Source organism: Macrobrachium rosenbergii, chromosome 55 (genome assembly GCF_040412425.1).
Source record: "Macrobrachium rosenbergii isolate ZJJX-2024 chromosome 55, ASM4041242v1, whole genome shotgun sequence".
Classification (NCBI taxonomy): domain Eukaryota; kingdom Metazoa; phylum Arthropoda; class Malacostraca; order Decapoda; family Palaemonidae; genus Macrobrachium; species Macrobrachium rosenbergii.
The window spans coordinates 72,855,163-72,872,662 of record NC_089795.1 but is presented as its reverse complement, the minus strand read 5'-3'; the positions used below and the strand labels follow the sequence as shown (position 1 = coordinate 72,872,662).

Sequence of the window (17,500 nt, the reverse complement as noted above, 5' to 3'; positions counted from 1 at the left end):
TGAATTCTGCTTCTCAGGAAATTATTAATTCATCATTTATCTTTAAACATGCTTTAATTTCCTTACTGTTTGTTGTTACTGTTACCTGAATTTTGTAGCTCTGTAAATCGTTTGGTTTATATGTTTATTTACAAAAATCCTTTAATTTACTAGTACCTCATCACGAAATTCCTAACAACTCCTAGATCCAGAGCACATCGATCCGTGTTCTGACAGGATAGTCTAAGCGAATTCATCTCGACCTCAGGCAGATCCTACAATAACATGCTCTTCAAAATTATCGTAACATCCAGCATTTCCCAGAACCCTGAGTATCCTTCGCCGTCCATCTCTATTAATGCATAATATAAGAGTTTCACCTGGGATCTTAAATCAAACATGTTTCTTTGAGAGCACAAGCTGTTTCTCCACTTTCCTCTTCTGAATAATTTATGTTTCCCCTCTCCTCGTCTTCTTTGCCATCTCTTCAGAATTCTTTCATCTTTTCCTCTCATGCGTTTATTTTCTTTTTCTTTATTCACCCGAAAGACATGTTCTCGAGACCTGTTTTCTTCTTTGGAAAATCAGTTAGGCGTAACATATTACTTCTTAAAATTTTTATATATATTTTCCGTGTATATTTATTCAGGAGAGTTTTCCTCCTTATTACGCTGTGCTAGATGTTACGGTAGGTGAAGGAACTAAAACGCAAAGTGAACATAATGAAACTGACTTGAGACGGAACTAGAAACCAGAGACGTACCAAAAAAAACTTAATAAATCGGGTAATGAATAGTAAATAACTGGTGTCTCACTGATCGGATTACTAGGCAATTTCCTCAGTAAGATCTTTAGGGTTATCATCTCAAGATTTCGAAAATTCGACGAGAGACAACGATTATGTTGATATATTTTTGCGAAGGAAAAATATATGAGAATTTTCATTGGGTTTAGTCTTAACAAAACATAAGTGTAAACCATGGAAATAACATAACTGGAGAATGTATTCTAGACACAAAGTAAACCTAAAAATCAAAATTAAAAAGAGCGAGTTTTGTGGATTTTTTTATTAGAAAAGTCTTAGGGAAAGTCAGAGCTGATCTAGCTTTCAAAAGTGAATATCTGATTATTGGACTGGAATATTAAATTTAGGCCAGAGACTGAAAGGGAAATTGAGAGTAAAGGAGGTTTGAAAGGTGTAACAGGAGAAAAACCTCGCAATTGCACCATGTAACAATCGTTGGGAGAGGGTGGAGTTCACTCTCCAGATTTCCATCTCAAATGATTTTTTATGCATAAATCACTTTCATCCAAGACTGAATTATAGCTGGGTTTCAGATGTTGCTTATCTTAGTAATACAGCCGTTTACTTCCTTTATTACACGAACTCGCAAACTCATACCCTTTATAACTAGTTGGAAAAGATGAACAGGAATTTGTATGTAAATGTAACGTAAATATATATATATATATATATATATATATATATATATATATATATATATATATATATATATATATATATATATATATATAATATACACACATACATACATATATATATATACATACATATATACATATACATAATATAATATACACACATACACACACGCATATATATACATACATATATACGTATACAATATTAAAAGAATGCGGGGATATATTAACTGTTTATCTCATCGATACGATTGACAACTTCGTTGTTGTATAACGGTTGAAATACGCATCACATGCCACTCCCCGACATAAATACGAAGCTCGAAGCGGGAAAAGAAAAATGTATTACCATATTCATAGTTGAATATTTCGAGATTGTCAGCGGATATCTAGAAATCGAAATGTTAAGTTTTTATTGTATTTCCGTTATACCTCCACTGATATGGTGAATGTGGCCTGATAGATTTCACGCACATACGCAGATATATAAACAAACATACATACATACACTTGTATGTATCCACGCCCCTGCGTTTGTGTATGTATTTCATGAGATGGAATAGGAAGGTAGTGAAGTGGTAAGAAGAATAAAACTGATAAAGGCCGTGTTCCATTTACGCAATATTTCACATGGGAAAATAGAAAACGTGTATAAATACAGGAAAGAAATTTGGAGTTTTTAACTTGATATTTAAATTTCCGTGCAAAAACTTACCACAGAATATAAAAGAAGAGGGATCTATTTCGCAATCAGTTTTATTCAACATGAAAAATGAAAAAAATTTCTTTTATTCAGTAAATACCATAAAATAACAAAATGGAATTACAAAATACTTATTTCAAATTTTGATGACACGAAAGAAACGTAACTTAAAAATTAACAATATATATATATATAATATTTATATATATATATTATATATATATTTGACATACATATATCTAAAGAATCTTACTCTAACATATAATAAATAATAATAAAATATATATATATATATATATATATATATATATATATATATATATATATCTATAATATATCTTATATATACTCTATATATATAATACATATATATATATATATATATATATATATATATATATATATATATATATATATATATATATATATATGCAGAAAAAACCAAAATAACCTCTTTGCTTTAGCTTTCCGGGCATTTATTTTATTGCTTGTTCTAAAGAAAACCTTAAAATCTAAAAGGTAATTAAGACAGAAATTTCCCTCAAAGTTGGATCCAGAAAATACACCTTGCCTCCATCCATTTAGCATGAAAACGAAAATTCAAGAAGCCGGACGGCCAAGTGGCAGAAGACCTTATTCTTTCAAGATTAAAGCTGGCCATATGCCAGCACGGGCCCTTAACCTATGGCCGCTTGTGAACGTGGGAACCTGGTGTGGACCTTCGGACTTTGAACAGCTTACAGAGACGGGAGGAGGCGATCAGCAGATGCTGATAACAAAATCAACAAGAACAGCGTAAAGGACCTCTCTTTGGGTTTCTAAACATGACCTTAACAAAAGGAACAAGAGAAATAAGCTAAACAAAGCTTTAAAATCCAAACGGTAATGAAAGGAGAAAATTCCCCCTAAAGTGGACCAAGAAGAATCTTAACTGGTATAAGTATGGCCAACAGCAACAAAAAGAACCCTTTCCCCAAGACAATTTACAACACTTGCGACTGTATCAGTATAGTAACACAGAAACAAAGTTAGAACCGCAGCGGGGAGTTGCCACCGTGAAACGTAGAAACAGTCAAGTGAAAGAAAATGGGAAAGTATAAACTCAAACGAAATGAAACTGGGAAATGTAAAGAGATGATGAATAAGAAGAAATATAAAGAATTCCTAGAAACGAAAGCTGAATAAGCAGTAACAAAAAACTACAATACCAACTTCAATAAAATGTAAAACTGCACACCAACATAACTGCAGTGAACATGAGAACGAAACTACAACGAAATAAGAGGTAAAATATAATCTACAAGCTTTCCCCTTAACTGATACACGAACCCCTCTGAAATTCAGTCACGTGACCATATCAAGGCCGTAACACTGCATCGGAACCCGTGATTCCACTTGCACAGGTTCCTATGAAATGTTGCGTTCCTGCTGTGGTCACGTGACTGAATTTCTCATCAGCATCCCTTCAGAAGATACATAATAACAGTAGCAGCACCAGTCTAAGGCGGCCACTGAGCCTTATGTCTAACTCTACATAGGTCTCCCAGAAAGACTGTCTCTTTATGAAAGATGCTCGATGGCCTACCAAGCACCACTGCCCGGATCTGGCCCTAAACACCTTGCATCCATCTATATGGCATAAAACTGAAACTTAAAGAAGCCGGTCATCCAGGTGGGAGAAGACCTAATTATTATTTTAAAATTAAAGCTGGCTATATCCAGCACGGGCCCTTACTCTATGGCAGCTTGTAAATGTGGCAAGGTGTGGTAAGGGTATGGTGATCTGGTGTGTTCTACCTGACTCTGAACACCTAACAGAGACGGGAGGAGACCGATCAGCAGATGCTGACAACAAAATCAATAAGAACAGCGCAGAGGACCCCTTGTTGAGTTTTGACACATGACCTGAACAATAAGCTAAAGAATGCAGGATTACTTTTGACTGTTTTATCACAGCAACTCAACAGGCTGGTTCATCCAAAAAGGCAAACACTTCACATGATAATATTTCTTTAATAACATTTTCATAGAATAATGATCGGCCTTAGTGGTTATTTCACTTTACATGTGTTGGCACAGCAATGATGACTAACGTCTGTTATTCCCTGCCTGCATGATGGAGACAATTAAAGCAACAACTTCAATCCTCATTATGAGATGTCCCTCCCCTAGAAAGATGCTTATCTATGGAAAACAATGTGGATGGAGCAAAGATTAATAAACGCAGCTAAAACGAAACCCCTTTAAAATATGACAGCCATTCTGTCTAGGCAACGTGAGCACACATTTTAAAGAAATGCTCGTAAATCTGACGTGTTCGTCGCCCACACACTCCAGAAAACACGTAGGCGGGTTAATATCACCCACGCTCTCCACTGGAACGGCTGAAGATTTAGAGTTAAGAATTCACGGGATGCCTAACCTTTTCAGAATTTCCCACGAAGAAACGTTTCCTGAATTCATTAATGAATATCTCACCTTCTTTATAATTCATTAATGAACATCTTTACATTTCTATAATACATTAATGAACATCTAAACTTTTTTATATTTCATCAATGAACATCTTCGAATGGAATGGAACATAGAGTTTAGGCCAAAGGCCAAGCACTGGGACTTATGGGGTCATTCAGCGCTGGAAGAGAAATTGAGAGAAGGTAGTTTGAGAGGTGTAACAGGAGGAAAACCTCGCATTTGCACTATGAAATAATTTTTAAGAGAGGGTGGATAGCAAGATGGGAGAAAGATAATATGAATGGGGGTAGAGCCAAAGGAATGAAAGGAGTTGCAGCTAGGGGCCGAAGGGACGCTGCAAAGAACCTTTAGTAATGCCTACAGTGCACCCAGTGAGGTGCACTGACGGCACTAACCCCCTACGAGGATGAACATCTCAACTTGTCTATAATTCATTAATGTACATCCTGACATTTCTGCAATTCAATAATGAGCATCTTGACATTTCCACAATTCACTGACGTTACAAGAATTCATTAATCAACAATCATCAATCATTTCATTTTCCTTTTCGATGGAAAATTCCACCCCCAATATGTTTTTTATATAGTATTAGGTTAAATGATATAGTATTTTAATCTGCTTTATAAGCTTTTAAAATTTAACAAACCAATTTCGACCGCTTTTTGATAAATGGTTGGTCTTGTTCATTTTACATTACAAGAATTGCTCGTATAATCGTTTAACAGAAAAGCGAGACTGAATAATGAGTTAGTTTTCTCTTTCCCAAATATTACATGCTTGCCATCTAATGGCGAATTTTCGTCAGCAGGTAAGGTCATTAACCTTCCCTGACATTTACAATCCACATTAATACCTATGATCAAACAACCGGAAAAAAATGACACCACTAGATTTCACCTGATAATTATGAAGAAAGTGTTGTCGACAAAAAATCTAGTATAAGAGGCTGTTATTTGAGTTAGGATGCTAATTTTACTTTCGTTATATTTACCATGGCGTACATAACTCCAAAATCAGTCCTTTCTTTAATTATTTAATTATTGGAAGTTTTCTTGCTTTCTTTAATGAATGAACCGAAAGGTTTCTTCTTAAGGTTTCCCCAGTCTTACACTGCCAGGCAGATTCATTCTGGAGAGAGAGAGAGAGAGAGAGAGAGAGAGAGAGAGAGAGAGAGAGAGAGAGAGAGAGAGAGAGAGAGAGAGGAGGGTAAGATCGTTCTTGCCCTGTTCCAAAGTAACTTCTTTTCTGAGTTAAATTTTTCCAGGCAATATATAGCGACGAATGGAGGATAATGATAATATATCTTGGTCTTTATAACTTTCTTCTTAACTTGCGCTGAGGAGGGATGTATATATATATATATATATATATATATATATATATATATATATATATATATATATATATATATATATATATATATATATATATATATATATATATATATATATATATATATATATATATATATGGCATTTTTTCAACCAAGCCAAATAATTTCTGTTACGTCAATAGTGATATGGAGTTACTGGATTCAAGAGAATTATGTATCTTCCTCCATTTATTTTCTTGCCTTTCTTTTTTCCCCGTAGTTCCTTTCACCAGGTTATTTTGTATAATCTCTTTTGTGGTTTGAGCTACTTTTTGATGATGTTTGAAGTTTCCCTTTATCGTTTTCGTCCACTGCATCACATAATTATTTCAGCCTACGATATTGCCACCCGCTTTCACGAATTCATTGAATGCACAATCAGATTCCATTTGTCAAAGACTAATGCGCGATAATGGATTTTATACCTAAAAATTTCACTTCGACTTTTTATCAATATTTCCTTGCTCAGCTGCGGATGAGAGCGAGAACTGATCACTACTTTTTATGCCTTTAATTTTTTCTTTCAAATTAAGAAGACAAAATAGGTATGGCTGCCCAGATCAAGCTCTGAACTCTGGCCCGCTTATGCTGTGAAAACGCCACTTCCCGGGCACTTAAATCTTGTTATCAGTGTAATCAAAAGCAATTTTTATAAGCTTGGATGAACGGGACAGCGAATGAAACGCCCATACACAGTCCAGACCCGGACAAATTAGGAATCAAAGGGAACGAAAAAGGGCGGGGCTTAACCCAGAAGGAAGCGGCAAACCAGCTTCTGCGTCAGTCCTGACAGAAAAATCCTTTACGAATCGCTTCCTATCGCAATCTCCATGAGTCATCTGTCATGGCTGTCGTATTTTTCCTCTCAAGGAAATTTTTAAAAGGAATCTTTGCCACTTTTCCTCCTCCACGTCCGGATCTGATACGCAAGAAACGAATAAAACGAGAGAAGACGAGATCAGAAAACTCTGCACGAAGGCGGGGTCGCGACTGATCTGTCCTAATCATTTAAGCCTTTGGGTTCACATTGGGGTCGTCTTACGCAATCCAAAATTCGCATTTTAAGTCAGTCTTTGTCAATAGACAGCTCTCGAGTCGAAAGTCTATCATCCTGACGTTCTTTGGATTCTTGCAGCTGCCGCGATTAAGTTCTTCTCTAACAGCGCAATTTCCATTTTTTTAAAAATTGGGAATAAATTAGATTAGATGAGTTTAAAAAAAAAGCAATTTGAATTGACGCAAAAAAAAGGTGCACATTAGCAACTCTTATTTCTTGATATACATGCAATCAAGAATTTCATTAAAAGTTAAACCCACAATAAACAGGAGAATTTCTGTAAAACAAATTCAGGGATTTTTGTACAGAGTTATTCCTGTTCTTCATCCATAATGAGGGTTACTGACATCTATTACTGTATCTTTTTCAACAAACCTTGTTTTCATGACCAACGAGGCATCGAAATGTAAAGAAGCAATATTATAAGTATCAATAAAAAAGTGAAAATAGTGGATTGCTTTTAATACATTATTGCGTTCCTCAAGGCAAATGGAATTTTATGAGAATACAGCAATTTCAATATACATCAAAGCAAGGACTATTCCGATGAAACTATATACAGGTTCCAACAACATCAAAGCTACATTATCAGAAGCAAAAGTCTGGTGGAAAGCGGTTCGTGAAAACAAAGCATTTAATCTAATCGCTGCTAGTAGTCTGTACCGAGTTGACTCGTTGCACTGAAGGGTTTGAGAAACTGCCAATGGAATTCAACCGCAATGATCATAAGTAACTAATTAGAGTGAGCGAATACTTGAGGCCAATTACACCGGCATAATATAATTGACAAAATACAGATTTTTAAATAGCTTAAGTTTCACTTTAAGTAAAGAATATTGAAGCCAATTATACAGGTATATCATAGTTGACAATAAAACAGGTTTTTAAATAGCTTATTTATACGTCTGTGTGACGAACAGGGTGCTATCTGTAAAATGTTTTAAATAAATTATATAGAACTTTATATTTTAGTAAATACGTTTCTTCAGTGTCAATGACCACCGCTGTTTTGACGATACAATATAATGCAATAATCATCCAACAAACCAAAGAACAAGTAATGAAGAAAATTACGCAATCTTGCACGAAAGCATTTCCTTTGGATATTTCCATTTCCCAGGCTAGCCAAACAAACATCGTGACACAGTAATGATACAGTGGAGGTGGCAAGGGCGTTCTTCTGTAGTTACTTTCTCAGAACAACCTCGCGACGGGAAAATGATCAAGCTGCAGCATAAACACTCGTAAATAGCCCAATGGGTTCGGAAGCCTATTATCACCTTTTGCGCTACAATTTCTAATTTAAACTTTTCACATTTCTCTTTTTAGTGTTACCAGGTTTCAGCAGAAAGCTCCATAAAGAGTTATTTTTATTCACGTAAAAGACTATTGTTAAATCTTAACAGTGTATACCTGCAATGCTTTTCCTTGTTGATTCGTACAATACTAATACTCCGGTGCTGTCTCTTGAAATACTGACTTGACCTAAGAGTCTCCTGCATTAGAAACGTTGAATTAAACTGCATACTGATAAAAACTGCACTAAAAGAATGTACAGTTTTTGCATATATATCCGTACATAAGTATGATGATAAAAACACGCATATAATATATATATATATATATATATATATATATATATATATATATATATATATATATATATACATATAATATATATATATATATATATATATATATATATATATATATATATATATATATACATATCATGAATATTAGACCACAAATATCGTTTAATCTCAGTTCCTTATACTTTATGCATAACTTACACTAGACAGATAGTGACTCAGACTACTGAGACACTGATATCGCCTTTGTCTGTACAAAAGTCTGTGTTTAGAATCGATATCAACCCACCTCGGCCATGAAAGCTAAATGCAAGTTTGTAACACTTGGATAATTATGAATTTTTGTCACATGCTCGCGTATCATTTTTTATGTTCGCGATATTAATATTATGAATATAAAAATGTCACAAGTGTATGTGACAAAATTCATGATATATATATATACATACATATATATACATATATATATATATATATATATATATATATATATATATATATATATATATATATATATATATATACACACACACACGCAAACATTACACTACAAGTGTCGTTTAATATCCAATTCGCTCTACCTCGGGAATATCACCATAGAGGAATTATAATTGATAAACGATTCGGCACCTGGAGGATTCGAACGCCGTCCGCACGGATCGACGACTTTCGGCTGTTAAGAGAGGTAATAAGTTGATACAGACTCTGCCGTACATATTACCGTCGAATGCAGGTTCTTGAACTTAGAAATATCAACCCACGTCCACACACACACACATATATTATTATATATATATATATACATGTATATATACATATATTTACACATATGCATACAATAACATATAAATATATATATATAACTATATATATATACTGTACTATACATATATATACTATATATATATATATATATATATATATATATATATATATATATATATATATATATATACATACATTCCTAATAACTTTTCCACAAAATAGAGGCACTTTCGGTCTATGGTACACTTTTGGGATGAGATCACCTGCCCTATGCCTTCCCCCCAACCCCCATACTGTGACCCATTGCTGTCGACTAACGAGCAGTGGATTAAAGGCAGCTAATCTATTTTAACAGGAACGCATTATACTCTTCCGTTTTTGAAGCGTACGTTCTAATCACTGCACTTCATGTGCCCATGATATATATATATATATATATATATATATATATATATATATATATATATATATATATATATATATATATATATATATATACATATACACACATATACATACACATATACACATATATATGTATATATATATATTTATATATACAGTATATGTATATGTGTATATATACATACACAGTATGTATACATATGTATATATATATATATATATATATACATATACATGAAGAAATCCTTTTCCTGCAACAATACTTTAACAATAATTGCTTTCCACACAAAACATTCTATAGAATTCTTTCCAGACTACTAAACAAATCATTCAGCCCTACAGTAAATTTTAATGTCCCTAAACTCCCTATATACGCCGTTTTCCCATTTTTCAAATGATGATAGTTTTAGAAGGGATTTCATTAGATCGTTCAGAGGTACTTTGGGGCCATTGACATCAAACTCATCCCGAAAAAATCCGAAGACAATCGGCTCATTCTTCGGGTTTAAAGATCGGCTCTGCCCTTTGATGTCGTCTGCGTTGTTTATGAATATACTTGTCCCAGATGTAGTCTGGGAACATATGTTGATCCACCAGGCGGCTTCTCAGGGTCAGAGCCGACTCTCATAAGGGGGTGAGCTATAGAACTGGATGCCGACTCTCCAATCCAGAGCTATCCTCCATAAGAAATCATGCCACCAAGTGCAAAACACAGATAAATTATGATGATTTTAAAGTTATTGGCCAGGCACAGAACCAACAGAAACTGCAGATACTTGAGTCTTTAAACATTAAACTACGGGTTCCCTCATTAAACACGCAAACTACCTCAATTCCATTGTTTTGCCATAGGTCATTACTATTTGTACCTCTGATCTTTTGTTTTGTTTTTCTGTATATATTTTCTTTTACTGTTAGTGTGGTTCTTTCCGTTTGCATTGTAAGGTGAGCGTCTTCTGCCTTTTTTTTTTATAAGTATATTACTGTCTTTGTTTGTTTCTCTGTTATTGGAAAGAGGAAAAAAAAAAGAATTTTCTTAAAATTAGACAAATTTTTTATTCTTTTTTTATTTTGAGGGTTTTGTGATTTTGCTATTTTTAATGTGCTCTTGTGTAACCATATGTGTCCGTGTGTAACGTTATTTTAAGCTTTGTGTGTATGTATTTAAGTGTGCTCTTGTGTATGTAATTTTGAACAGCCTTTATAGATTTTTAGTGACTAATGTTTTAACGTAATTCAGTTTTAGCCGTTCAGTACTTTTATTAATTTATTTAATTTTCCATAAATTCCTGATGATGTGATTATGAATCACGAAACGTAGAAACAATAAAGGAAGTGTGAATCTCCAGAGTATTCCTGCCCTTGACTACAATTTATATATATATATATATATATATATATATATATATATATATATATATATATATATATATATATATATATATATATATATATATAAAATTTATATATATATATATAAAATTTTCTGAGACTAACCAAAATATATTATTAAAAGGTAAATTTGAACTACTAGTAACTTAGCAGACATATCAAAGTATATACATGTTCGAAACTACTTGACGAAAAGGAAAAGATTTTTTTTCTGAGAGAGAGAGGAGAGAGAGAGAGAGAGAGAGAGAGAGAGAGAGAGAGAGAGAGAGAGAGAGAGAGAGAGAGAGAATCATTAGCACATTTTAGTGGCTAAGCTGTCTTTCACCCATATAAAAGGGCAATTAGAGTAAAGGACTGAATAACGTCCTAAACCGTATTAAGGATGGTTTCTTCCAGTTCCTTTAATTAAATCCCTTCCGAACTAAGTAACCTAGAATAAGGCTGAAGTAGACCCATCACATGTAGGCTACCCGTTGGGAATATATGAGGTAAATAACACCAGCCACATATATTACCTTAATCGCCTTACTGTGTCTCTCTTCAGCCACTACGCTAAGGAAATGTCACCATCTGTTTTCCCCTCACACACCCACACACACACACAAACACACACACACAACACACACACACACACACACATATATATATATATATATATATATATATATATATATATATATATATATATATACTTGGATAGATAGATAGGTAGATATATGCCGTATATATACACTGTTGTATATATATATATATATATATATATATATATATATATATAATTATATATATACACATACACTTTTTACATATATATTTATATATCATATATCTACCTACATCTATCTATCTATCTATCTATCTATCTATATATATATATATATATATATATATATATATATATATATATATATATATATATACATACAGCACTGTTGATCAGTCTTTTATTTCGGTTTTAACTGCGTGCTTTTCAGCAAGGGCATATGTTATCTAGAAGCGCCCGACATAGAATTACGCTGCGTATGCAACTCTGTTGCGGTCTCGGTCTCATATTAATTTGATGATACAGAACCCAGCGTTAACAACAATGTCACTCTCACACAGCAAGATGTGACCGGTGTCAGAATTGCGGAAAAGTTACGCAAAATAAAATGAATTAACTCGTAGTGTCTCTGCTTGGACGAGGTTTATCAAAATTTTTCAGTTTGACTTTCAAAGCAGGTCTGACTTAAATAAATATGCAGAAATGGGCCATGAATACAAATATTGGGAAAAAACAATTCAGGCATTACTCCCGGACAGAATAAAAAACACAAAATGTGGACACTGCCACGTGCAACAATGGAAAGAATCTGTCAATTTCAAGATATTAAAAAAAAATAATTTGAAGCATATAGGCCTGGTTACAAAAAACGCAACATAACGGCTAGCTTAACTTACAAAGGACTTTATATGAATAACCAACTGACAAATATAGTATATGCTTGTCAAGAACAATTACATCCAAAAAATTAACTGCACCAAGCCATAGAACTTGACATATCACTATTGAAAATAGCATAATTAATAATAATCACAAATACACACATGTATAATACATATATAAATATATACATATATATGTATGTGTATAGATTTACATGCATATTTTTTTGTGTTTACGAGAATGATTAATTATGCTATTATCAACTGTGATATGTCAAGTTCTGTGAGTTGGTACAGTTAATCTTTTGGTGGGAATAGTGACAGTTGATCGGTAAGTTTGTAACACGTGGCTCATATGAATTATATCCCGTACACCGTGAAATTCTTTATATTCACAAGCATTAAGTCATAATATTGTTTCATACCCAATTCTCCATACCTTAGGAATACCCAATTCTCCATACCTTAGGAATAACCTCCACAACGGCAAGTGCCTCATTACCGGTGGGATTTGAACTGTCGTCTGTTTTAGAAACATGTAGTGTCTTTTGACCACAGGGCCATCAAGAGAGGTATAACCTGATACTGACTCTGTTGTATATATGCCTGTCAAATTAAAGTTATGCCCCAGAAACTATCACCAAGACAGCTGGCTGGTAACTTTTGGTTGATACCCATTCACAGTCCAAAACCTGAATTTGACAGGTATTTGTACAGGAAAGCCGATATTAGCTTATATCACTCTTGATGACTTAGTGGTCAAAAGTCACTAAACACAGTTGTTTCTAAACCAGGCAGCATGGCGGTTCGAACCCCACGGGTGTGAGGCACATAACAGTTATAATTCCCGAGGTATGTAAGTTATTCCAGTGCTACAGTGACTTGGACACTGAACGATAATTGTTGCTCAATGCTTTTCAATATAAAATATGTTAAGGGGGTAGATGATTAAAATTCATATATAATTATATATATATATATATATATATATATATATATATATATATATATATATATATATATATATATATATATATATATATGAGCACTGAGATAAAACCTCGTCTAAAAATACAAGCAAAGGATCGGCAAGCGGGTACCTTTTCTGCCTTCGTTGCTGTCCACCAGGGGAGAATCACTACCAAGTGCAAAGCCCAAGATCACTGATGAAGTTAACAGACGTACAGTACAGTGAGTTTCTAAATGAGCGTACCCCATCCCCACATACACACATACATGCATGTATATATACTGTATGTGTATGTATATTATGTATACATACATATATATACATATTTTGTTAAAAAATTTCAGTAATTCCACAGTGGAATCCTCTTGAAAGTTTCCCTAAATTCTTTTTGATGGTGCCTAAGGTTTCGACCATCTCTTCCTAAGCTCCGAGTCTCAAGATGGAGTGGAAATGATAAAATTATGATTCAGGTCAGCGAGAGGATGTATGGCATCCATTAAGCCTCTACCAAAGAAATTAATCTGAAATTCTCCTGCTGCTTTTAACGACGAGAAATGTATATTCTAAGAATGAAGTTTATGGCTAATGCAGTTCAACCACTCTGGCGGCTGAGCAAAAAGAAAAAAAAACATTAACACAATAGGGAAAAGGATGTAAATTTCTCTTTGAGCACAATCCAGTGAAAAACAAAGACATAAATCCCACTCTTCACTGAACATCAAGACGATGATGCAGAAAAAAAATTTTTCTTATTCAACTGGTTATTTTAAAGGAAACAGTTCCCCCTTTAAAGGTATAAAGAGACGAATAAAGGAAAATTACAAATTATCTTTGTAATATATCTCGGTAGGTTACTATGAGGAAAACTTATTTAACATGTCATTTATCATGGGATTCAGATGATATTTATTGAAGAAAGTGGATTTCCATATAACACGGAAATTTATTATGAATAAAAGAAATTAATACAGCAGACTGATGTGTCAAGATGCATGTATCAGGTATAAATTAGGTGCTACGTTTCTTCAAGTAATTCAGTTACTGAAAATGGCGAATACATTTCCTCTAAATAAAAAAAAGTATGTATTTTTTTTATGAATAGCATTATAAATAAATAATCGAGAACTTACAGAAGATTATGGTGAATGATGAATATAGACTTGTAGGACAACTCTAATATAGTTAAATGGTGATAATGACCTCCCTTAAATCATTTGATACAAAAGGAAGAGTCAAACCTTAATTGTATTTTCTGTCTGTCTATTCCAATATGTCCTCTTTATGAACAAAAATATCAATAAATTCTCTAGGCTTAAGGGAAGAAACACCACACTAGTGCTACATCATTCTGGAAGAATTTTTGAAAAAAAAAAAAAAAATGCTTAAATAGCCAGACCCGGAAACCCTCCTCTCCGCAGTGTATAAAAGGGGAGAATTAAACCCAGGCCAAACATCTTCAACGTGTCCCTTTCGATCGATCCAAGAGCTTTGATGGCTTGTGGAAGCCCAGTGTAAACAACTCTTCGTCAATGGAACCGGACGGGATGAAGTGCCCCCTGACGGTACTCTGATGAATGGTATTTTCTTTTTTATGTCAGAGAGAGAGAGAGAGAGAGAGAGAGAGAGAGAGAGAGAGAGAGAGAGAGAGAGAGAGAGTGATTACAATATGCGTTTCGGTTTCTTTTTTCAATTTCTTCCCTTTAACGAGTAATTTTACAATTTGATTTTACCCATAGATTTCCTAGAACACTTGGTGTTTTTTTTTACCCTACATTTATTATTATTTTCTATGCCGTACAAACCAAATAGGCCATTAATTTGATTACAATCTCATCCAGGACCGAGCATTCCTACGTAATAAAAGAGGAAAAGAAGTAATTCAAGAAACCTCGAGTACAAGTACAGACGAAAATAACAAAGAAATAGATGAAAAATATATACATACACTAACGCACCTCAGTTGAGAAATAATTTTAGACAACTTCAAAACAATAGCTCAGAGGCATTTTTGAGATTTGGTAAATTAGTGACTAAATGGAATTTTTGAGATTTGGTAAATTAGGGACTAAATGGAACTTTTGAGATTAGGTATATTAGTGACTAAATGGAATTTTTGAGATTTGGTAAATTAGGGACTATATGGTAACTCTGAGATTTGGTAAATTTGTGACTAAATGGAATTTTTGAGATTTGGTAAATTAGTGACTAAATGGAATTTTTGAGATTTGGTAAATTAGGGACTAAATGGTAACTATGAGATTTGGTAAATTAGTAACTAAATGACACTTTTCAGATTTGGCATTTAGTGACTAAATGTCACTTTTTCAAATTTGGCATTTATTGACTAGTATTTTTGAGATTTGATATTTTAGTGACTAAATAACACTTGAAATTTGGCATTTAGTAAAATTTTCTTAAATTGAGATAAATTTTTGAAATTTGGTAAATTAGTGACTAAATGACAATTTTTGGATTTGGCATTTACCGACTAAATGGCATTTATGAGATCTGGTAAATAAGTGACTAAATGACAGTTTTCTGATATGGCATTTAGTGATTAAATGGCACTTTGAGACTGTGAGAGACTTCAGTGACTAAATGGCACTTTGAGAGATTCGGTATTTAGTGATTACATGCCATTTTTCAGATTTAGTAAATTAGTGACTAAATGACACTTTTCAGATTTGTAATATTCGAGTATGAACATCCGTCAAGATTTCACAGAGAATAGCTTCTTACTTTCATGATAAAGGGGCGTGAAATGTATTTCGGTACTTGATTATCAATTTTACTGAAAGTGACAATGTTCGAACATTCTTATGATTTAGTTTATTAACGTTTTATATGCAAGATCAAAACGCTAATATGGAAAACACTGTTGTGAAAGAGTTGATGCGCTCAACAGGGAAAAAGAGAATATCTGAACCATTTCTCTGAATTCTAAGTAACATAGTTGCACAGTTACATATCGTACTGTATATGAATAATATTAGTTCAGAAAGCATGATAGCTGATGGATTATTCTGACCTTAATGAAAAAGGAACATTTTAATACTGCACTTTACGAAATACGCTGTTTCATTTCTTTATTTCCTATTTCGTTAATGACTTCAAATTCTGAATAATAGAGTGTGTCGACAAAGAAAGATAACGCATTCAACAATTTTCACATTTTATTCTAAGTATAGTAAATCTCAGTATTTGATTCAAGTAGCACTGAATGTTATGGTTGCATCGAACATCACCGATCACAACTTGTGTTTATCATAAAGAGTCTAATGTACTACTCCTCGCATCTTCTCTTGTCACCAATATCCGAACCTGACCCAATCTTCAACGGGTCAAAGTTCAACAAACAGTTTTGTGGTTGAGTATAAAATCATATATTTATTACTAACTTATCAGTGAACTTCTCCTCTCTGTCTGGCTCTTTGTCCATCAGTCTGGCGCGGCAACCCGTCCCCTTTTTTGTTTGTTCTTCACGAGAGCTTCACAAAGGATTAAAGTGAGCATTTTTCATTTTTTCTTTGACAGGATTTTACCTCTACATGCTGGTCGTGAAAACATTCTCCGTGGAAAAGATCAAACTCCGGATCTACACCGTTATAGGATGGGGTAAGTTTTGATTGTCGTCGTGTTTTTTCTTTGCTGAAAGTCCCCCTTTCTTTTAAAGGCGTCCTTTCTATATTTGGCTGAAGTTAGGCCCTTCAAGATAAAAGTTTGACCCCAAAAGGTTTTGTATTTTCATTATTGCGCTGAGAGAATTTTGAAGAAGGCGATCTTACCAGTTGTTAAATGCGTGCAAGAAACAACCCATCTTTGGGTATTGTTTTCATTAGAAGGAACAGAACGAGAAAATAGATAAACAGAATTATTATTGTTATTGTAATCAATATAACGAGAACATAAATAAAAAATA

At 33.5% G+C, this 17,500-nt stretch overlaps 1 pseudogene; it reads left to right on the top strand.

Moving 5' to 3' along the window:
* Positions 1-17,500, top strand: part of LOC136835832 (diuretic hormone receptor-like) — a 192,675-nt pseudogene that overhangs the window by 149,014 nt on the left and 26,161 nt on the right.